General features: G+C 41.2%; 2 long non-coding RNA genes across 4 annotated transcripts in view; both read right to left on the bottom strand.

Moving 5' to 3' along the window:
* Nucleotides 1,944–10,858, bottom strand: LOC110392327. Of its 2 annotated transcripts, XR_002434309.1 has the most exons (6): nt 10,639–10,858; nt 10,127–10,259; nt 6,703–6,865; nt 5,986–6,094; nt 4,516–4,712; nt 1,944–4,074 (listed from the first exon to the last, which is right to left on the bottom strand). It is a non-coding gene; the product is annotated as an uncharacterized LOC110392327 (long non-coding RNA). The 2 variants fall into 2 exon arrangements; XR_002434308.1 differs by having other exon boundaries at nt 10,127–10,858.
* LOC110393916 overlaps nt 10,917–23,821 on the bottom strand; it is a 37,798-nt gene continuing 24,893 nt past the window's right edge. For both annotated transcript variants that reach the window (XR_002435260.1, XR_002435261.1), the window contains exons 8-9: nt 20,161–20,231; nt 10,917–12,635 (exon numbers count right to left, since the gene is read on the bottom strand). This is a non-coding gene — a long non-coding RNA (uncharacterized LOC110393916). The remainder of the gene's footprint in view (nt 12,636–20,160; nt 20,232–23,821) is intronic.

Here is a 23,821-nt window from a genome sequence, read left to right as displayed (position 1 = left end):
GCACTCGTACAGTTCTCCCATTAGGAACTGAACTCCTCAAATAAAGAAAAAACAAGTGTATTTGTGACCACAGTAGCAAAGATCAAAGTATTTGGCAGCGTATTTATATCTGACACTAGGGTTTTAGAAAGATTTTGTTATTAACGAGAGGAAAGTATTTTGCAACAACAGCATTAGTTCCATAATAGTATACATAGGAGTATAATTATAGGGGACAAGGTGATCCAGCAACAGATTTTTTTTAATAAAACGTAGGATTATGTAACTTTTCAGTACTGCATTACTCTGACATTTCTGTAAATATTTTTGTACATTTTAAGGAAGAACAATATTGTAGGATGAGAAGTAGATGTTCATAGAATCATAAATCATGGAATCATAGAATGGCTTGAGTTGGAAGGGACCTCAAAGATCATCTAGTTCCAACCCACAGCCATGAGCAGGGTTGCTAACCATTACAGATCAGACTGCTCAGGAACACATCAAGCCTGGCCTTGAGCACCTACAGAGATGAGGCATCCACAGCTTCTCTGGGCAGCCTGTGCCAGTGCCTCATCACCCTCTGAGTGAAGAATTTCTTCCAAACATCTAACCTAAACCTCCCCTCTTTCAGTTTAAATCCATTCCTCCTTGTCCTATCACTATCTACCTGCGTAAAAGTGGGTCCCCCTCCTGCTTGTAAGTTCATTTCAAGTATTGGAAGATTGCAATGAGGTCTCCCTGGAGCCTTCTCTTCCCCAAGCTAAACAATCCCAGCTCCCTCAACCTTTCATCATAGAGGAGGTGCCCCAGCCCTCTGATCATCTTTGTGACCATCCTCTGGACCCGCTCCAACAGCTCTGCATCCTCCTTGTGCTGGGGGCCCCAGGCCTGTACATGTTAGCTATGATGAAAGAGATTGTTGAGAAATTCACTTTAGCAATTATTTATAATGTGTATTAATTGGTGTGACATTATTTGTATAATGAAATGTGATTATATTACATGACTTAAAAAATCTCTGTACAGCATCTAACACAAGAAGGCCTGGTCTGGAGGGTTTGTAAATCCTCACTGAATGCTAGTACCAAGTAAAAAAATAAAAAGTTTGCTTTCATGCCTTCTCTCTCCATTCAAAAGAGTAAACTTTCTAAAGGAAATTACAGTTTCATGGTAGATGCTATTATATTATCTAAGAAATATGTAGCCATTTATTGGACTAGATGATCTTAGAAGTCTTTTCCAACCCTAATTATTCTATGATTCTGTGATCCTTATGTGTATAAATTTTCCAAGCAAAAGAGGAACCAGAATGGTTCTAATGCAAAATATAGTACTCCCTTCCAGGTAATGTGAGCCTCACTGTGTCTCATAGAATAGGCAGACAGGAGGATGAAGCAGCCTCTCTCCCCACCTCCCTCTTTCTCTGCTCCTCTTCCCCCAGCATGCCTTCTAGCACAGACAGATGTAGCTGTAGAGGGTGAGGGCTCACACATTTTGACCAATTAAATGCTGGCCCAGGGCATGGCAAAACTCGCTCTGACATCATGAGGTTGGGGGTCTATTTTACATGAGCAGCAGGTGGTCAGCCTCACTGTTTGCAAAAAGGCCAGCCTATCTACACCAAATTCCAGCACTGAGGCTCTCAATCAAGTTTAAATCTTCATATGTCCCAAGCAAATACATTAATTAGTTTCTGACTTCTAGGCATTAAAAACAGCTCCAGATAGGAATTCTCAAGATCTGTGGAGCTTATCATAAGTGAAAATACTATTTTTTATTTTTAAACAAAATAAAGCAATGAACAAATTTTTGGTACTTCCCTGGAACTGTGAAATATCGGGGTAAACTGACAAAAAATAAAGTGTAGCCAAAAATATTGCATTCTTCTAGAGAATCTCATAATTCATAATTGATTTCATAATTCTGTGGTGTTTTCCATAACAGATTCCATAGGGGGTGTGTGAAAACATGAGGAGACCATATAAGAAATACGAGGGGAAAGAATGACATGGATATAGAGCCAGCTTCCATGGGGGGGTAAATTTGGTTTCTTATTGCTATTTAAAATCGTTACACAGACTGAACGGCAACTGTGCCACTGGACATTTCCCTCAAACAATTTGTAAATCAGCTTGTTGGGGTAACGTTTGCATAGTAATCCCTGTTTAAATTTTCCAGTTCAGACTACCATTATGAAGGTGCTTGCAACAATGTCCAGAGGTCCCAGCTGAGAAGGGACCCAGGACGCTGGCCACTGTATGGACTTTGTTATGCTAAAGACCACACAATAATTACATCCTTCTCTTGGTAAAGGGAACATGAAGCACTGTGCATTTGCTATTGTCTCTCCCTCCTTTGCTGCCTGGGCTGAGCCCTCATTAGGCCTAATTGGAAGTTTACAGTGCACTCAGGGAGGATGTACCTGTATGCTCCTTGGCCAGAGCAAGGCAGTGACAAAGCCCCGGGACCTCCTTACCTGGTCCAGAGGAGAGGAGGGCTTCCTGGTGCAGTACAGTTTGTTCCAATGGGCTTCTTGCCTTTGCTTTGCAGTGCAATGCCACAGCTGCACTACGTGGAAGACGCAACACACAGGCATAATAACAACAAGCAAAAGTCTTCTTTTGCATATTCTGGAGTCTGTTTTCATTCTTAAGAGGCAGACTAAATAATATTGCATTTGAGGCAAGCTGGGGAGACAACATGCAATCAGCTTTCTTACCTGCACATCTATCTGTTAGATATATTCTGTTGACACAAACACCGTTGTTCATTTAAACTCTGAAATGAAAACCCAAACCACCACCACCAACAAAAACTTTTGTCAGGGCGTATTCAAAGCAATATCTTTACGTTGAAGTTTCAGTGAAAGCAAAGAACATTCAGATGCATAAAGCGATAATGTCTCCAGTCCCAAATACTTCTGTACCATATGGCCAGAGAGAAGCAGATGGGCCGGGTCACAGCAGGGGAAGAGAGGGAGAGCCTGGGGATTGTTATCTGACCCACTGGGCCAACACTAGCAGACTGTGCCTAGCAAACGGGCTATTATTATCAGAAGGGGCTGATAAGAATGTGACCCTCACATTTATTTGCCCTCAGGTAGTTCTCACATGTGACACCCAATCAAAATGACTTTTCTTTTTTTTCTTTTTTTCTTTTTTTGCAGATGTTTATTAGGGGGCTGGAGCATTTGACTCACAAAGAAGCAAAGGACTGTGCCGCATTTGCCTCTCACTGATTTTAGACATGTGTTATGCCTATCTTTGTTTGCCTGAAGTTCAGAAAGTGGCTAGTCTAAAGAAGACAAATTTAACAAGAAATAATGCAAAAAAGATGCATATTTTTTCTTTGTTGTTGTTTGTCCATGCTAATATAAACATTAGCCTGGAAAAAATAAAGAAATACAGCACGATTCCTATCAGAGAAATCCGGGCATATCAGATGTGATTTCAGCAGGAGAATTCTATGTTTCTGTACTCCTCAGCTAGCAGAGTTGTATTAACAATTAGAAAAGTTCCACAAACTATTAAACTGCAAAGTATTGCCTTCTAGTTATCAAATCTTATGTAGAAAGAGTTTTGAGAGCATTATTAAGGGGGAAAAAAAAAGTGCATGGAAAGTACTTCCATAGCTATGTTAAAAATGAAAGTCAGCTACTTTCTGTTTTGATTCATGGATACCAAATATTTCACCAGAATTGCAGGATAGACCCATTAAGATGAAAAGTGACTATGTCATCATCAGATTGGTTACGTGGGGTTGAAAACCCCCCAAACACCCTGTCCTCTGAGACACTGCTGCAAACAGCTAACACACAAAGTGAAACCACCACTGTATGAGCACAGGTCATCACTTTGCCGAAGTATCAGCTCCCTAACCTCTACCTTTTTGCCTTCTGATAGCCCTAAAAAAGAGAGAAGAAATTTACCACTACTACAAATAAGAGACATTGAAACATATCATCTGCCCAGTTTCATCTTCTGGCCAGAGCTGGTGATGAACGTTTCCTGAGAGCACTCCAGGCCCACATGTTGGCAGTGGGGAGGGGAGGACATATCTCCCTGCTTCTCAGCCTCACTGGACAGTTGTGATCTGCAGATGAAACGTTCATTTTTAATGTCTGATGATCACATTTCACATCTCTTTCTCTACACAAAATAAAAATGAATAAAAACCTGTCACTGCTTCATAACTCCAGTCAACTGGAATGCTTACCAAGGTGTCTTTTGCCCAGGACTGAATGCTCTGTTTCCTTTTTGGGGAGTTATTTCATAGCTGTGATACTTGCATAAACAACAGGCTGAGCTGGAGAAGACTATTTTACAACTATGCTATTTTCTTATCCCAGCCTAATGTGTTTTGTAAAAGGAAGATTTTGCTGACCAGACATTGCTGTTTGACCTTAATCACAACTAACTGGTTCCTATGGGCTGCAAAAGCAGAAATGCCATTTGGGACACTGTCACTCAAAACAGATATTTATTGCTGCTAAAATTCATTATTTGGGCTCACAGAGCCCAGGCAGATCGTTACCTCCGACTGAGACTGGAGCTGCTGGCTGGCCTCTTCATTGTGCTCTCCCTTTGAGAAAATGTCTTTGGAAAACTCAACATCAAGAAGATCTGGCAGGGAGTGGATAGCGTTCTACGTCCCAGAGGTGCTATGGAGAGTCTCTGTCTTACAGCAATGACTGCAGGATGGAGGTGTGCTGAGGGAAGAGACGTGTGTCCCTGCATATAGGCAGAGACAGAGGACAAGCAGTAATTGAGCCCTTTGAAGAGAATTTGGGTGCTCTAGCATATCCTGTACCATCTACTGAGTGTTTAGATCTGTGGGCTAGCTCTGGGTTAGGGTACAATGCAAATTATGGGTGAGCTGCTCTCCCACCAGTGCAAAGTGGACAAAGACAATTATTTTTTTTAATTGAGGAGCAAACATTCTGCTCCTTTATGGAGAGCTTCCAAAGTCTGCTGATCCCAGACTCTCAGGATGTGAGGAAACTAGGTACTGTCATTCACTAATGCACCTAGGAGCTGAGCTCTAGGCTTTATTTTTGAAAATCTTGGATTGAAATTTTCTTGTAGATACAATTTGTCACTGTCCTTCCTCCACTTCCTAATTCTAATACACATACAGTATATATTTCTCATATGTGTGTATATATATATATATTTAGAGAATCCAGGAAATCCTTGATTCTAATATTTCAGTCTCTTTCTGGAAAAAAAATCATCAAGACATCTGGACTGAAAGAACTTACAACAAAGATAGTGTAAATGAATAGCTCTTCCTTAGTACAACCACAAATTTACCAAAACAAAACAAAACAAAGCACATTTTACTAGGAAATGTATACTGTAATTATCCTTTACGGACTGGAATTACTCTTCTCCATAAGAGACTTCCAATGGGAGATGTACTCCTGAACTGCAGGGAAAGACCATCCCTCATCTTTAGGAGTACCAGAACACATCTAAGAGGGGAAGAGCTGCTATTTTACCACTCCTAAACTTCCTCCTCTGCTGATAAATTTCTTAAACATTATAGTGAAAATGAAGCTTATTCAAGGTAAAGATCTATAGGCTAAAAGATGCCCCTGGAGTCCCTGCTGTAAACATGGGTTTGAGGGCATGGCATCTCTGGCCATGTCATGGTGGAGATGGTGGCCCTGCTATGGGACACGCAGAGCAGTTATCCTGCCTGTATGCTGCATGCTGGGACTTGTGCTCAGTTCTCTTACACTCCAAGGAAAAGAGGAAAACAAGGGAGGACTTGAACAAGATTTTAGCTAGTTTACACGGACTGGCATATACAGTGTAGTCTCAAAAGGAAGCTATGAGAAGCCAAACTTCAAGCTCAACTCTCCACTTCTGTTCAGTGGAACATTATTTGGCCTCATCTTTACTTTCTCGCTCTTCTGCCCCCACAATACATTGGTGCTGATGCTATAAATTTATTTAACCTAATCTAAAAAATAACATATGCCAGCTTTGATTTGAATACCTGACTGATTTGTTTTGAGGATGCTCTTCTGAGGTGAATGTCTTTTCCCCCTTCTTCCTCTACTTTACCAGGAAAAGTTTTCAATGACTGGCCAGGCACAGAAATATTTCTGAAAGGCAAGAAGTTAGATTTCAGGGAAGGGGAACAATATATTCAGGAACTTCTCAGAAATTAAAAAAAAAAAAAAAATAGAAAAAAGAAAAAAAAAACCTGCATTAGATTGCCAAAACTTTGGTCAGTTACAAGAACTTTTACGGTATGTGTAAAGAAACAAAAATGACAAAGAATAAAGAAAACAAGAAGAGGTAAGTAGGGCAGGGAAATGTGTTCCTTCAGCGTTAAAAGTTTGGAGAGGGAATATAAGTCATTTAGGTGACCAACATAGGTACAATCATTTTCCCCTGCTAACCAGGAATGAAATAAATAGAAACAAAAATCAAAATAAAACTCTGCCTGATACACATCATCCCAGCTTGATGCTGCAAAGTACTTTTCATCACAAGCCAGAAGAACAGCCCTCACTGATGCTTACTTGAATGTCTCAATTTCTGGATTAAGCTGTCCCTTTGTTTTCAAGCATAGTTATGGTTTAGAGATCAATGAGACATAGACTATCCTAATCTACTATGAACAGCCTATAGCAGTGAAGGGATACTCTGCACTAGAGAGCCATCTAAATCTTCTAATTACTTCAGCTACTGATAGATTGGCTCTTACCCCCTTGAATTCCTTTGTCACTGAGGAGTTAAAATTCATGAGCGTCTATGCCGCTGAATGCTTACTCCAGTGCTGCTATTTTCTACGCCAAGCTAGCCATCACTGCAAAGAGTCGGAGGTCTGTCAGGCCATCTGTTACATAATAGTCAACAATCTCTAAAATCTGGGGAAACAGAGATGGAGAGAGCAAAGATGATGAAGGGTTTAAAAAGAACAGATTGCTGCCTTGCTTGGAGGGGAGGGAGGCAGGAGGAAGGGGGAAGGGGGAAAGGCCAGATAATAAGCTCTGATGGAAGCAGAGACAAGACCATTAAGCATAACCAGCAAAAAAAAAAAAAAAGAAAAAAAAAAAATTAGCTGTAGTGGCTAAAGAAGTTGTCCAGGACTCCAGACTGGTGGGACAAAAAAAATTGCTTTGGGTCAAGAAAGCTGAAGGAGGTTCTGAAATATTACAGCTATAATTGAAGTACTGCCATGTACAACTAAGACCTGAAATCTCTTTGAGAACATTCTCTAAATCACTGAAGAATCCACCCCCAAATCTTTCTGTCTCTGGGTATTATGTCATACACTCTCTGGTGTACCACAGGAGTCAGTGAATTTTTTCCTTCCATCCTTGTCCTTTCCTCCTTCCCCCTCCCTTTGCAAAGGGGGTGTTTGACAATTTTTTAGGCACTGGTGTGGTGAGAAATTGCAAGTAGGTCTCAGATACTTTATATTTGTCTTGCCACATGGCCACATTTTAAACAAGGCTAACCATATCCGGTGCAAAATGCTCTCAGGAGACATATTATCTAGTTAACTGCCTCTGCAGCCCTTGAAATAGTACCAGCAATAATATTAGCATGGTGAGCCACCCAGCTGTACTACAACTGCTAACATGAGCTCACTTCTCATCTGCTCTCAGGCTCCGTCTGATCTTCTACTTGTTCCACTCGTTCATGCTTGCAGAGTTTACTATACCGGTACCAAACATAATGCTGGTGTTGCCTCTGTTTTCTTGGTGTACTGAGACATACTAGCATCGGTGTACTCATTGCAGCTCCCTCCAAATGGGTGTCTGCTCAACATCAAGGCTCAGTATTTAACCCCCAGATTCTCTTACTGTGGAAGTGAAAGACCAGCGGAACTTGAAGGCCTCGCAGCAGTTTCAAGCAGTGGTTTCTTCCTGAAACAATGATGTGAAACTACAATAAGGCTTTTGTTTTATCAGCCCTCTTTTGTTCCAGGGGGGCTGATGGCTGTGCTCAGGCCTTCTTCTGTGACCTCTCACAAGCTGAAAACAAATGACCTTAACTCCTGCAAAGTTCACATGCTTCAGAGTGTTTCTTCAGACTGAACTGAAGTCATACATGTTCTCTCACTGATGTGTTTGTTTTTATTATCCCTTTGTAAACCATTTTTTGATCTATAGTAGAAAACAGTACATGTCTTCTGAGGGTGGCAGAGGAAAGGGATGTTTTCTAAATGCATTTATACACACAGCTAAAGATAGAGGGATAATGTTACTGGTTAAACCTTTCGTATGGCAATAACCAATGCCAAAGCAAACATATCATAGTAAAAGTAATTAAAATCTGTGCTCATTTGTTCATTGTCATTTCTATAGGGAAAGTTGGTTTGTTAACTGAGATCCACGTGAATAAAGTGTAACATATCCCTTTTAGTTATATTAATGGATCATAGACAATAATTCTGACAGAAGGAAAAGATGAGCCTTACAGGTCTGATAAAATTAAACAAGTGCTGCTGTCACTGTGCAACATGAGTTGTACAATGATGTTAGCACTGGTGCCTGCCGTAGAGCCAGTGCTTCAGAATACTAACATGAAGCCACTTGGCATGTGTTTGATGTCTAAAGAAGTCACATCCTTTGCTGTAGGAAGAAGTCATGCTGGGGGTTGGGGACTGTCTATGGTGCTACATGGTTCAGATAAATATCCGCCCAGATGAATTCCATGTAAAATAATTTGCTCAAAAGACTTTCTTTTTAATCATATGAAATAGAAGTTTGGAACCTTTTTAAAAAAAAAACATCCAAACAACTTAGTCCCCACTGTAGTGCTAAAGCCTTGTCTAACATTTCGTGCTGGGAATGCAAAGCAGGGCACCAAGTACAGTAGTACAAATAACACTTTATTTACAGTTTCATGGCTTTCAGATTTCCTGTCTCCATAATCACTTCCTTCTAATTTCCTTCTGTTTTGTTTGAAATGGTAGTCTTTTCAAAGGAAGTACTCAAAGAAACAACGCCTTTGTAAGGTTTGGATTAAATCACGGAGGTTTGTATACTTCTTTTTCTTGATGTCTGTATTTCCTAGTACCGGTTTTCTGTATTAACAGAGCTTGTATGTCTGGTTGGTTCAAACAGGATCATGATAAGAGAACTGCAAAAAGGCCAGCAATGAAGGGCCGAAGTCTCAGCTGGGGGAAGCTGGCACAGTTCCACTGATGTACATCAGTACAGACCAGAATCGTTTGAAGAGCCAAAAGTTTTAATGCTGGATATGAAAATGTTTTGTGCGCTACCAAGGAACTTGGAAAATTTGCTAATACTTTTGCATGTACAAAAGATTTGGATATAATCAAGTACATCTGTCATAGAAAGCACATAAAAGGGACTAACAGAGATGGAATGTACAGGGAAAATAGTTAGGTAAGAAATTAAATCCACATATTATTTAATCTATATTTATCTTGTCTAGTGGTTTCAGTTGCCTAATGAGTAACATCACCTATAGCTATATTTAGACTTCTCTACATAAAATCAAGTTGGCTGACCAAAATGGGACAGATCACAAATCCCCTGCACTTTTGAAAACATAGCTACCAAAGGGAAAAGATCTGTGCAAAGACATAACATTAAGTCACAGAGTAGACTGCTCCCCTCATGTTTCCTCTTCAGCCTGTCCCAATGACTTGGCTAAAATTGCCTACTCAACAACCAAGGTAAACCCTCCCATTTCCACACTGATATTTGGTCTTTCCCTTCTTTCAGAGCTTTGATTATTCCTCAGGCCTTTCAAACTCTTAATACCGCTGATATTTCCAAAAATGTCCAATGAAACTAGCCTATAGAAGTGCTGCTGCTGTGCTGCCACCACACCTCACTTCTTATCTGCTCCAGTGGTTCATGTCTGACTGTTACACGCTTTTTCAAATGCAGTCAGGAATTATTTTATTTTTTTCTGTCAATAACACATATTTTGACTAATTGGTTTTGGATCTGAAGTATAAAGAGAAGAAAGAGAAAGTTGTGCTGTTTCATTTAATAGCTGGGTTACATAGGGAATGGTCTAAGAAATAAACACCTCCCACACATGCCAGTGCTGCTACTGGTCGGAGCACTTTTTTATTTAAGGAGAGCTTTGACCAACCAATTATTACAAATAAATTATGATGGTATGATACGAGAAATATTTACCATTCTCTCACATTTTTCAAGGGAGAGATCTGTTAGCTTTACTTCCTGCATAAATCAGTGCTTCTGAAGCAGCATCTTTCAAGGCCATCAAAACTTGCCAGCAGTTCAAGTACCCATCTTCATCTGTATCATCCTGGAAAGACACTCACAATATTAAGTTTTCAGAAAATTAGCCACTCACCTCCGGGCAGAACTCCAGTATCTTGGAAGTGTAGCTTTGACAATGCATGGTTAATCCCTGCTTTCATTTTCAAGCTGAGGGAAACCCTCAAGAACTCTCAATCTTTGCATTCACTAAGCAAAGAAGCACAGTAGTTTAGCATTTTTTTTTTTTTGGCTCCACATCACTTTCTTCAACAACTTGTTATTTCTGGATATGGAACACAACAAAGCTGAATTAGAAATATTAATTTGACAATTCAAAAATCATGTGAATATTAAGAAATGCTGAAAGAAAAGAGGAAGTTGCCATCACAATCTTTAACTTGATGTTATACAGATCTAACACATACCCTAATCTCAGCGGTCTTTATGTCCAGACTCAAATGTTCATTAAGTTTCACAATGAGATCATGTGTCAGTTATATTTAGGCACTGTAGAGCCTGAAAGTCTTTCCAACCTTCTGGAGGAGCCTCACAGACAGAGAAAAAAAATTTGTGTAAGTGAAAACTGGTATGTTTTTCAGCTTCTTTTACCAAAACCAAATATTTCTACTTCAAAGTCATTCACAAAGAGAACTACTACCTATTTCTTTCTTTCTTTTTTTTTTTTTTTTTTTGTCAGCTCAGCTGTCTCTCATAGTAAAGTAGAGAGGTCTTTTGTCCACCCTGTGACATCTCTCTAAGACTCCTTCTCTTCTCTTCCTATAGCCTAAAAAAGCTTCCTCCATCTTCAGAAAGTGTCGTCTTCTGCCCCTTCAATAAAATCTTCAAGGTCTCCACCAAATCTAATGGGCTTGGCCACAGCACCTTGCAGAGGAAGAAACTTAACAACTCCCAGGTGCACGATAGCATAACTCAGAGCATCCTGAAATAAACAGCATAACTCTTATCATGGAGATTAACTGCTCATCTGCCAAATTATAAGTAGCACCCAGAACATGACTGGCATAGACATTGCAATAATCTAGAGCATTCTTGCTAGATTTGAAAGATGTAAGTTGCAGAGAAGATGACAGTCATGTCTGCATCACAAACTGGAGGACAGCACAGGTGCCACAGCTGATGGAGAGCTGAACTGGTAAATCCACATGGGCCAGTATGCCACAGCCCACACCAACCAATGTAGGTCTGGGAACAATTTATTCACAGTCAGGGCAGTGCTGAGGTTGAGTAGGGGACAGACCTTGTCCCCAGCAAATTAGAATGTACAACTTTTAACAAAGCTGTTGGGTTTCTAGGCCTGATTTGCTTTGCATCTAGTTGAATTAGATTGCTCTGGACCACAAATCATTACACATCCTACTTTGAGGTTTAAATAAATATGCCCCATGGAGAAAATGTATTCATGGTAGTGGCGTGTTCTTTTGTTACACTTGAAGTTTTACCAGGCTCATCTATTCCTGTGACATGATTTAGTGGGCATGGTAGGTATAGGTTGATGACTAGATGATCTTAGTGGTCTTTTCCAACCTTAATGATTCTATGATTCTATTACAGGATCAATATAAAACATTCCCTCTTCAGATTCAACAGTTGGTATATAATTTAGAGCTTTCTTAAAAGTTAGAATTCACCCTTCTCTTTACTGGTTCTCAAGGTGCTAGAAGAGATGTGAGATCAGTGACCTGTCATTATAGGGAGGGATAAAATTGCTTTCCTGAAGTAGAGCTTAGAAGTTGGCTTGGCATCTTAGAAGATTTTTTCAGCCCCTATTTTTGCTTATAATCTCCCAAAATAACTTGTAATGGTGATGTTTAAAAATTGAAAGAGTTTACTCCATACTAAGAACTGTTCTTCACAAACCAGAAAAAGAGTATAAAATGCTTCTGTGATGCAGTGTGGACAAGAAGAACTTCTGTGTTTTATGGAGAAAGAGAGATTCAGAAGGAAATATGAAGGTATTCTATACTTGTAACCACAAAATTGCTCATTCCCTCCCCTGCTCTCAAGTTCACCAGCTGCATCGATTTGTGTTTGCAGTTCAATCAATACCATAATGTAGCAATAGCATTAAGGGAAAGAAACAAGGAAAAGAAGCCTAGAGTGAAAGAACAGCACCAGAATATCCTGAAACTTGAGTATCATACTTCTTTCAATTTTATATCCCAAGTATGGAACTTGTAAAGGTGAAAGCTTAGCAAAATCCTTCAAATATGCCTTTGATCTGCTCAAGGGAGAGCCCAAGGTCTGAAACCTGGCACCCAAGGGAGCCGTTAAGCAGAGAAAAGTGCTCCACAGGTCCACACTGAACGAGTAGAGGGACAGAAGCTGTGTGGGAAGTGTTCTCCAGCTGTGGGGAGGTGCAGACACTTTGCTGTGGTCCCAATATTTCACACTCTGGTCCATGCTGCAAGACAAACAAACCGGAAGTTGTTTCAACTGTCTCATTTGACATGGTTTACCATTAAAAGAAGAGAAAGAAAACCTTAGCACCCCTTCCCGCCCCCTCCTTGAACCAATTGAGCTGTCACTGTCTGCACAGAAAGTGATTGTTCAGTCGAAAACACATTTTAGCCCAAAGCAAAGAGAACAGTCTCGAAAAGTGCTGTTTTCTTTTGTGCCTCACATCCAAGGAAAGTGAAAGACAGTGAGAGGATAGGCAAGAGGGAGGGAGGTGACCACTACCAGCACTGCTCCAGGGCCCGCCCTAGGCAGGCAGCCCCCAAGGCAAAAAGCTATGGCCTTTCCAGCAGTGCAAGCAGAAATGTTCAAATGGAGCTGGAGGAAAGTGATGGACTTTCAAAAGCAGAGCTTTGATAAGCAGCGGGTCACAGCCTTTGGTTAAAATTTATCCTCCAGAGGTTGGTAATTTAGCAACAAGGATTTCTTTGTTTGCTTTTTGCACACAGAAGTAGCATCAGGCATATCAGAGTACAGATGCACGGGGAGAATCACCAGGGAACTGTGACTTCCTGCATTCTGTGATGCAGTGATGGACAGGGACACCCCTCTCAGGCAATGTGCTGCTGTTCTTCACACATGAGCATGAGACTGCTAGGAAATAGAAAAGATTTTCTAGATCCCATTCAGGATGAAGTCACTTCTATTCAGTTTTATCAACAAACAATGCTAGTAGCCTGTTGCCAGCTTTAACTAAGATTTCCATGAAGTTTCTTTAATGAAGACTAATTCCTTCTTTTGAGGAGACAACTTTTGTACCTCTGACTACTAAAGCTCAGTTCCTTCATTCATTGCCTTCAGAACCTACAAGCAGGTATCCCTTCCTGTTCAAGCCAGCAAATATTTTGACCGATGACTACTAGTGAAATTTGCAAATTCTCAACAAAGCGCAGCATCAGAAAGGAAAGAATGGGATAGTTACCCTCAGGTTATCATAAGCTCAGGTTCTTGCCACGCATTTACCTCCCTTGCCAATACTGACAAATTCATTATCTGTCAGTACAGGGGAAAGCACATGCTACATAACCACAGTCTGTGATGGACAGCTCTGGAACTGCTGCGCTGGCCACCCTCTGCTCTGATAAGTTTTCATCTGAAGAAAGGTGAGAGGTTAAAAAAAACAAGGCAGGTGCACCCTACACTAGCAGGAGCTTCAGGAACCATGCAGTGCTCCCATGGGACTCTACCTGCTCTCTGTGGACCAGCAAGGCAGGCACTGAATGAGGCTCAGCGCAAGCACAGCACCCTTAGAAACTTTGAAGGAGAAGAAAGAAGCACAGAATTGCCCTCTCTAGCCAGACAAATTTGTTCAGACAGCCTTTGGACCACAGGTTGACACAGGTCTTACTGACACTGGCAGCACCAGAGGGTCATGTGCACGCAGATGAACTGGGCCTGGTAGCACATTAGGAACTAAGGCTTTTGTGAGACTCTGCCACAAAGAACTTGTTGTTTGGAAGTGCATTTGAGTGAGTTCAGTTGCCAGTCAGGAAACTGATGTAACTGTGACAGGAAAATGCAGTCCCTATACTGCCTTTCAACATGTCTTGGGAGAAGAGTTTTGCAGTAAAATAGCATGGAAAGAGAGTAACTGAAGGGGAACACAGGAAATGACTAGGACTAGCTTGCCAGCTCCAAACACTCGAAAGCGTTAAAGCAGACTCTCCAAAATCAGAACTCTTGTGAACATCACAGTTGTTTTAGCATGGAGGGAACAGGTTGAAGTACCAGCGTAATGCTGTATTTAGTTTTATGTACTTACTTTCTTTTTCCTTAGAAAAACATGCAAACACACATTTTTCACAACTTCAGTGATATATGATGCCACTATGACCTGTTTCACAAACATTTATCGAGGGAAACCCAGCATTTACACTTTCTGCAAGCACTCCCAACAGGCAGAAAACCCTGGCTGTTCTGCAGTGGCATCTCACCTGGGAAAAATGGCAATGTCCTTGGCTCCAGCCCATCTCCTCACTGTCCCCATAGCAGGACCCCACCTCCTTCCTCCAGGACAGTCTTAACCCAGCCACTTCTCAGGCCAACCAAAAAAGCCTACTTTGCCCCTACAAGATGCTGTATAGAACCTTTTGCTTGTCCCTGAACTCTTCAGTTCTTGTAAATCCTATTCCCTTTTTTAACTCCTACCCTGTTTGAAATTTCTAGGGAACTACTGAGAAGGGGAATCTGACAAATCTATCAGGCAACGAGGGAAATTTCTCACCTAAGGAACATGCAATTTGTGACAAAGCACAGGAGTGTTTTTGTGTCTGGGACCTGGAGCTGGTGCCCAAATTCATATCATCCAAAGCTTTCAAAGGGATAGATGAAGGGAGTAAATACTCATCCATAAAGAACTTTGTTGGATTCAAAACAGTCCACCCACAAAATGAAAATATTCTGTAAATAATCTATGCCATCAACAACTGAAATTTTAGAACCAACCTTGCATTTTTGAAGGGTTAATTTATTAAACCAAACTGTGATGTCTTTGCACTTCTGCCAAAGGGCCTTTTATCTGTGCAGAAAGGCAAAACACCTTCATTACTCAAAATACAAGTCAACAAAGGGCCTACATCATAATGTAGAACAGACAGCTTTCACTTACCAGCACTATTTCTTAAAAGCACAGTCCAAATGACAAGAATCAGCATCTAAGCTCAATTCCAGATGCAACATTCTGAATGAAAAATAACTCCCACAATTATAATTATTACATCTTTGAAAGACTAGATGGAAAGGACAAGATAAAAGAAGGACATGGAAGGAAATAGAAACAAAGCAGGCTATCGTTTGTCACAATGCACTGCAGATCTGTTGATATCAGAGTCCTGTTGTCTCTTCTCTCCTCCAGACCAGCAACACCAGATTCAGGTGAGCAAACAGCTGGCAGAAGAAGCAATCTTTCATTTAGTAAAAGGATAAAAAGCACCAGAGGAGGATCTGTCTCTCACAGCATTGGATGTTACTGAGGAATGGAGGGGCAACTTGGAGATGAATGTTCAACAGTGCCTATTTTGGGATTAATAATAGTTACTTCTACTGTTAGATAGGGACATGCAAAATCCTGGTGACAGAGAAGGTGGAAGTTCATGTGAGACAATCCAAGAAAAAGAAAGCTATGAGGCAGTAATATGATATGGATTTGAAAAATGTGGCATAAGGTCTGTTGGGGGATATTGATTTACAGAAGAGAACCAGGAGTAAGTAGCAGTGAAAAGACTTGATGTGTAATGACAGCTGGAGCTCTGGTTATCCCCTTCCAACTGCCAGGGCCTAACACAGCTTGGTTGGGTAACCTTGTTGATTAGACTTCATGTAAGGAACCATGAGGAGCCTCTTCGGGGCCTTGATCCATTGGCCCAGGAGCTGCGTTTAAGCTCCAGCACTCACCCTTGGACCCTGCCTGAGCTACATTGTTGTCCCTGACCTGCAAACTGACTTCTTGTCTTGACCTCAGACCCGCCTCATTACTGTAGATGTGTCTGCATCCACTGGGCCGTGTCAGTCTGGAGAATGTGCTGACTTGCCCTGGGACAGGGCCTTGCCAGCTGTGCCCCAGCCCTGCTCACCCTGTTCCCTTGCCTGCACTGTGCCCCATAGCAGGAGGAGATCCTCCACCTGGGGCAGGTGCAGGGCATGGCAATGCCAGGAGGCTGAAGGAATTGCTTCGATCAACCATGCAAAACTGTGGTTGAGATAAATAATAAATATATATATATGCCTCAATGCATATCTCCAAGGTAAGAAAGAAGAGGAAAAAGCTAAATTAACAGGCAATGTTGGCAGGAAAACAAAATCTGGAAATTAGGCACAGATTTCTTACCTGCAAAGAAATCATGGTTTTGAAAACCTGCCTGAGCAGCTCAGAGAGGAGATCGTATGGCACAGACAGAGAGGGCCAGACCCAAGGTCCCTTTTGTGCAACACCCATGAGAGCACAGTGATGTACAGGGCACCCCCGGGGCTTAAAAAGGAAGGATTCCTGTTTAGATCAAAATGCTCCTTTTGGCTTGCCCTTTCGCCACATCTTTTGTGCCATGTTTCCCTTCTTCTTTTTGTGCATACTGAATACACTTCCCAGCTTCATGACTCTATGATGGCCAGCAAAGGGGAAAGAGGTAGAAGTGCTCATTTATTTTTTTGGTAGAATTCTTCCTCATTTTAAACCCTTATTTTATTACTTGGTGCTACTGGACTTATATTAGGTGCATCTGATTCATTCCCTTCTATACCTAGCAAATACTGAACCTAATTACGCCTGGTGTGCTCATTGCAATTGACCGTTTCCTCTGTGCGGTTCTCTCACATGGTGAGCTAAAGAGAAAGCTTGAGTCAGTGTTTGAAATCCTCATTCAAATGCTGCTTTCAGTCAAATTGCTTTTGGGGAGGGAGAAAGGAGGGAAGGAGATTGGGGGAAGCATGGTTTTGTGATTGGTTTCTGCTGGAACAGCACAGGGAAGGAAGGGCCTGGTTTTTGCTATCTGCACTGGGGAATTTAATTTAAGGCTGGTGTGTTGCTGTTTGGAAAGACGTATTTAATACCCAGATACAAATGCAGTGGGTACAGAGAAGAGCAAAATAAATACAGGATATTGGCTCATCTATTTGGAGGGCTGATTTCCCAAACCTGGCACATTCGGGATTCACTGCCTGCCCTGATTTTGTGTGTCACTGATTTGGCTAGGATCTAAACACAGAGCTTCACAGTTATTGAACCACTGTCCCAGATCCAGCCAAGGCTGAACACAAAGCAGGCCTGAACAAACCAGCAGGCAGACTACAAAGGAAAAGCAATTGTTCTGCTTAGCAGCAGCACTGTTTCTACTATGCTTAGCATCAGAACAAGTTAATTTGGGAGCACAATCTTCTTAAAAGGAAGCATTGCTTAGCCCAGCATCCCCAGGTCTCATGCAGCGTGCTGCCCTTTTCACCAAGCAAGAGCCACAGATGCTACTTGCAATGTATTTTTATGCTATGCAAGTCATATAAAAGCTTCTGATGAAAATCATCTCTCTTAAACCTCTGTTTGGCATCTTGTTAAAAACTGACATCACGTTGGCCAGTCATCACTGGCACACGAGGAAGTTTCTGCTGTGATTTAATAAGTAAAAGGAAGGATTTTACTGCTAAAGACAAAACAATACACTGCAATATCAAAACAATTATACAGTGCCCTTTGTCTAAAGTACTTGGTCTGAACTGCCCTTTCATAGAGGTAAAAATAGATCATCATGAGTAAAAGTCAAGGCCGTAAAATAAACAGCAGAGCTTCCGAATGCATGCAAGCTGTCTATGGAAGTACTGTGGTTAATGGAGCTATAGAAATCACCAGTGGCAGAGGAGCTCTCAGCGTGAACAAAATACCTTGACAAAGGGATGGACAGAAACCATCCCACCATCTGCATGGCACAAGTGTCCACCTTCTCTCCACAGGAATGAAAGGGTGTGGTTTTTCATTGCTGCAGCAATCGTCTCCAGATGCTTTCATATTTCCTGGGGACAACCAACTTAAATCAACAATTTTCAAACTCCCTAAGCCATTTGGGACACCCAACATCAGATTGACAGAGAAGTTGCCTGCATTTAGAAGCATTGCTATGTGCTCCTCAGCTGCATTAGACACTTTTTTGCTATCCACAGTGAGAGCCTTTGCTCTCAAACCAGCTTGTGAAACAACAGCACAGCAAAATGCCACCAAAGGAGGGCAAGCAGCCTCCAGACCCACTCATTCCAACCTTTCACTGGAGAAGGGAGAGCTCTGGGGAACACAACAAGAGAGGATGTGAGCCCCTTCCCTCCTCTGCACAGCGACAGAGGTCTAAATTACTGCCCAGCCTCATTCACCAGAGCCAGCCAGCTGAGTAAAGCCTGAATGGAGATGTCAGGATCTGGCCCCAGGAGCTGGGGCCAGCGCTGCCTCTGTGCGTGCCAGAGGAGCTGGAGTGGGCAGAGCACCCAGCCTTGTGCTAGGCCGCCGTGTGCAGGAACAAAGCGAGTGCTGGGTATAGCACCCGCACTCAAACAGCACCAGAAATAGTATCTTTTTTTAGCTCTTTTTTTTTTTTTTTTTTCCACGAAACTACTGGCAGAGAAAGATACACAACTTAGCATGAAAATAGGTATCAGAATAAGGCCTTGGCTGAATAGTCAGTACTCTGCATAATTCTCTTTTCATCCCCTCAGCCTAGATCCTCTCCAAATATTCAGATCAAACTCGGCAGCGGAGCTCCAGCATTTTGACCATTAAAAGTAAAAGCTGGAACACTCAGATTCCGCCTTTATCATATCCCTCTATTTTGAATAAAGACAGCTCTCTGATTTTGACCTCAGGCTAATTGTGAAGTCTCCGTCCCTGTCTCTCTCAGAAAGATCAAAGAACTGAAGGAAATATACTTGCTAGTGAATAAAAAAAAAAAAAAAGAGAAGAAAAATACTATATTGAGGACTGCAGCCAGTTCCTCTCTATACCAATATTTTGTACATGAAACATCTTACTCAGTCTTCAGCGTATGAAAACGCATCTGAAGGCAAGGGCAGAAAGGAAACCAGAAGTCAGGATAAGCTGCAGAATGATGTTACTGCCATTTAATGGTGAAAGTCCTTTTCAAAGATCCCAGCATGCATTACAGTCTACGTTTGAATGATGCATTGTTAGACAATGGAGAGGGCGAGCAGAGGGAAGCAGTCTAAAATTATAAATGAAAATTACAAATTACAAACGAAAATACAGAACAGGAGACAAACCCAACCATGCAATTTTCATTTTAACTCTCTAGGCAGTACAGTAAAAGGGCTAGCATACAATCCCATCAAAAGCAGTGGGAATAACCACAAGAGCCATCTTTCTCAAATCACAGATGAATTCAAATGGGAAGAGGCACGCAACAGCAAAACAAAATAGTTGTTAATGCATAAAACTACTGTATGTCTTCCAATAGCTGGACTCTAGAACCCTGGTTAAATACTGACTTTCTTTCAGAGTCAATCAGATAATAAGACCCCTTTAGAAGCACAGAATAGTTAAATTCATCACCATAATTTAATTGTAGAAGGTTATTAAAGAGCACTTCGACTCCCCTCCTGCTTCGGCGCTGCTTTTGTGTATTAAACTCAGACTAATCAAATTGCAGATTCCAAGAGTACTGTATTAGTCATCCCCATCCCTTTTAATTTGTTTAATGGCCTCCTTTTTTCTCCCCCCTCTTGTGTGTGTGTTCTGACTGGCTGTGCAGCGCTTAGGCTCACGACATGTAAATAAAGAATGGATAGGGGAACAGTTCGTCAAAAAGAATAAAGCGTGCCTCCATTCTAAAGTTACATTTGATGTCAGCGTAATTCATGGGACGTGTACTGCAACCAATGGTGCTTATTATTTCTGCTTAACTGTCTACAGACACAGGAGGAGAGGGGAGAGGGAAAGGGAAAAAAAAGGAAGAAAGAAAAGAAAAGAAGTCTGAATTTACACTTACCGCTTCAAAAGCCCTTTTGTACTTCGCCAACTTCTCCTGGCTGAAGATGCAGTATTTTGCCAAAAAGTCGACTGCAAGAGAGGACAAAAAAAGGATAAAATAGCCCATAAAAGAACTCTTTTCCCCACTTTTCCTTAAGCATTTTTGTAAATTACTGTAAAGAAAACTATTTTTTTAAAGGCAAAACAATGCTGCTCACAGAAACGTCTTCTTATAGAAATTTCAATTTATGGTTTACTTCTTGTGTTTTGTTTCATGCTGTTTTTTTCGTATTCTTTCTTATTTGGAAGTCTTTTCACCTGGCCCAGGGCACAAAGTCAAAGTTAGCTCTGAATGGGAGATGTTTAACATGTATAATGCATAAGAGCTCCATCCTGGTGAGGCAGTAGCCTGGGAGCGTGGCAAGGGCTTGTTGTTGTTTGTTTTAACTGTCCCAGAAAAGGACGTCTTTAGACTTGAGTTCTGCAGAGCAGCATTCTCCGTATGTACTCACAAGTCCAGAAGTATCAATAGAAACCAAATCCCTCTTGCTTTGTTGTAGTAAGATCAGACAGCTATACCAGCATAAACTTTCCCAGAACTAATAACCTGTTTCATAAAAATGGCTCACCGTTTCCTATTTCTCCCTCCTGATGGAGATGAAGTAGGAAATATTGGATCATTAAAATATTGCACACGATTCCTTCCTCTCAATTATCACTATTTTCCTGGCTTGCTGCCAAGCCTACCATCCAAGAAGTCAAGGACCCTTAGTTACTGGGTTGCACAAAGTTGTCCCTATCTCCTTACACCAAACATTGTGTGCTAGTGAGATGAGAAAATTGGAGGGAAATGTCAGGTCATGACACAAACACAAGATGAGCTCAAAAATGAAAGAATCAGTGATGCCTCCAAATGGTATTGAACACAACACTTCTGCATTCAAACTCCTCTTAACATTTATCCGTTCCCTTCTAACTTCTTTCTCTGTGTCCCAGAATGCTGTTTCTATCATTTCATCATTTTCCTATCTTCAGTTGAAAGAGACTTCATTTTCACGTCAAGGGAAGCTGCTGGCCAATTCAGGACCTGATGGGTAAAAAACATTGAGATTTCTTGCTCATTGAGATTGAGAACTGGGAAACAGGTAATAGTCTACAAAAGGGGCCTGGAAAAGCTACTAAATTTTCATAATCATCATTATTATCAGTAATATTATTTTATCTTAAAAAGAAAGGGAGTGATTTGTAATATTGTAGCAATGTATTCTGACTGGTGTCTAAACAAGCTCGCAACATAAATCTCCTGTTTCCTTATAAAAGAGTACATTTGTCTTCAGGTTGTGTTCTGGGGCATGTGAAATAAAGGTTCCTATAGCAGGGGAGGGCTCATTGTTTATAACCGCATCCTAAACAATACAAAAGGACAAATAAAGGTGCCTAAATGCCACTGTTTCTTATCCTGTATGCTCCAGATGAAACAAATCCGTATGATAACAACAACAGCAAAAAATATCTTGCTTTTCCATGGCAAAATAGCAACAGGGTTTTCTATTTTTGAGTGCAAATCAACAGATGTTCCAAAATCTGTTGTTATTGCATGATGTACTTCTGAATTCCAAATTAAACTATGACACTTAAAGAAATGGTAAAACTAATTTTGGACAGAACTGGTCTTACACGTACTTGTCTTATGGGTAGTATCTAAGAAAGATTTAAGTCAAAGGAGACCCACTTCACTAATGACACTAATGGCTTCTGGAAAAGAGTTGCACCACGCTTAGTACTGAGCAGTGCCCCAGGAACCAACACCTGTGTTCCCTACAATAAATTTGCAGAAATTGTCCTCTTTTGTTTGCACACTGACATTGGTTTGCAAGATGTAGGTGTTTCAATGCTCTGTGAAACATCACTTATAGAATTATCTGCATTGGCGCCATCTGGTGATTCTGGAAAATATCAAACTGTAAAAGAAAATGTGTCACATTTACTCTTAAAATCTTCACATTTCTTCTCCGCACATATTTCATAACATTGCCACTTCACTTTCAAACGTGTTCCTAAAAAAATAGCCCTGTAACAATTTTGAGGGTGGGAAGAGGGAGACATCTCTCTCCCAGAAAAAGAGGACGAGAAAGGCAAGATTTAGTTCCTATTTAATCAATTTTAAAGTATCGATTAGGCTCTTAGAACTTCTTCTCCAATCTGGTGCATAAAAAGCCCAAAGGATATTGTCACATACTCCTGTATAATTAGTCCAATTAGTTGTACTTCACAAGAGCAGAGTTTTCTGGAAGAATGTCCTGTGTTGACTTGAAGCTATCAGAACATGGAGAATTCCACATAGGTGTACGGTGCCTATTTCTGAAATCAACATTTGGGTTCCACATTGTCTAAACTTGCTTTTATTCTCAGCAAGTGCAGTTTTGTGATGTTAAAGAACCTTTTAATAACTAATGTTTCCTCCCTGTCAATTTACTTGTGCTCTCCAGTGAAGCTCACGCTCAAAATAAATGAAAAAAGTAGAGCTCTCTCAGTACTTTCTGTCAGGCATTTTCTACAGTCTTTAAAGGAATTTCAGCAAGTCTTGTTTCCCCCTTCCAAAGAGAACATCTTTTTAAAACATAGGCACCCAAACTGTATGAACAGCCATGCCAGTAGTACAGATCTCCTTTTACTTATTGTTTCCCTCCGGTGTCCTGTGTGGCCAAAGGGGCAAATAAATAGTGTCACTGTCCATCCCAATTTTTGGCAATAATTTTGACTTTAGGGTGTGGGCTTTCTCCAGCCACACTTCTCCTGCATCTGTTTCTCTCTCTTTGTTTATTCCCCTCCCTTCCCCAGGAAGTTTTGAAATTGCCGATCAATTTTGACCAAGAGTGACAGAAGCATAGAGGTTTGACAGGAATTAAGTACCTACAAGTTTCATGAAAATAGGCAGTGGAGTAGAGGGAGGGAGGGAGGGAGGGAGGCCCTATTAATTCCCTCATTGAGGGAAAAGCCCCAGCATGATCTCAACCTTTGTTGCAGCCCCGAAATCCACACGAGAGAGAGACCCTGGAAAGCAGCCATCATTAGCAGCGCTGCTCATGGAACCACCTGTTTAATTAATTATTCTCCTCCATAAAGAACCGTTTAAAAACAGCTTCATAGCTTTCAATATACACTTGCTTGCACTGCCCCCAGTAGGAGTCATAGACAGTGAGTTTAGGGGAAACTGGGCCTCATGTGCTTTGTACCTCTCATAATAGTCACCCCTAAAAGGCCACTTTGGGCTCCACAGATCCAAACGTGGGTCCCACTGTTGCTCAGTACTTTACAGCCAGGTACACTCCTCTGCCTTGCCTCCCACTGGACTTTCTTCTACCTCATGCTTTTACCAGCAAGCCTAGATATGGTGAGCTGGAGTATCCAAAGTTATGCTCTCTCTCCATCACTGTTCCGCCTGCACAGAGCTGAGGAAAACCTAAGAAAAAGCATCTGTCAAACTCAAAACAGACTTGTATGATGCACATCTGTACTGAAACATTTATTGCAATGAACTGGCCAACCTTACAGGACAGCGAGAGTGCATCTTTCACACTGGACTGGTCAGTCACCCTGTGCCAAATGTCAAGTCTTCATTCCAAAGTGTAGAAATACCTCAGCTTTGCACAATGAAGGTTGTTTCTTTCCTAGGTACA

Source organism: Numida meleagris, chromosome 1 (assembly GCF_002078875.1).
Source record: "Numida meleagris isolate 19003 breed g44 Domestic line chromosome 1, NumMel1.0, whole genome shotgun sequence".
Taxonomy (NCBI): domain Eukaryota; kingdom Metazoa; phylum Chordata; class Aves; order Galliformes; family Numididae; genus Numida; species Numida meleagris.
Note: the sequence above shows the minus strand (reverse complement) of the source record. Positions and strands in the feature narration are given on the sequence as shown.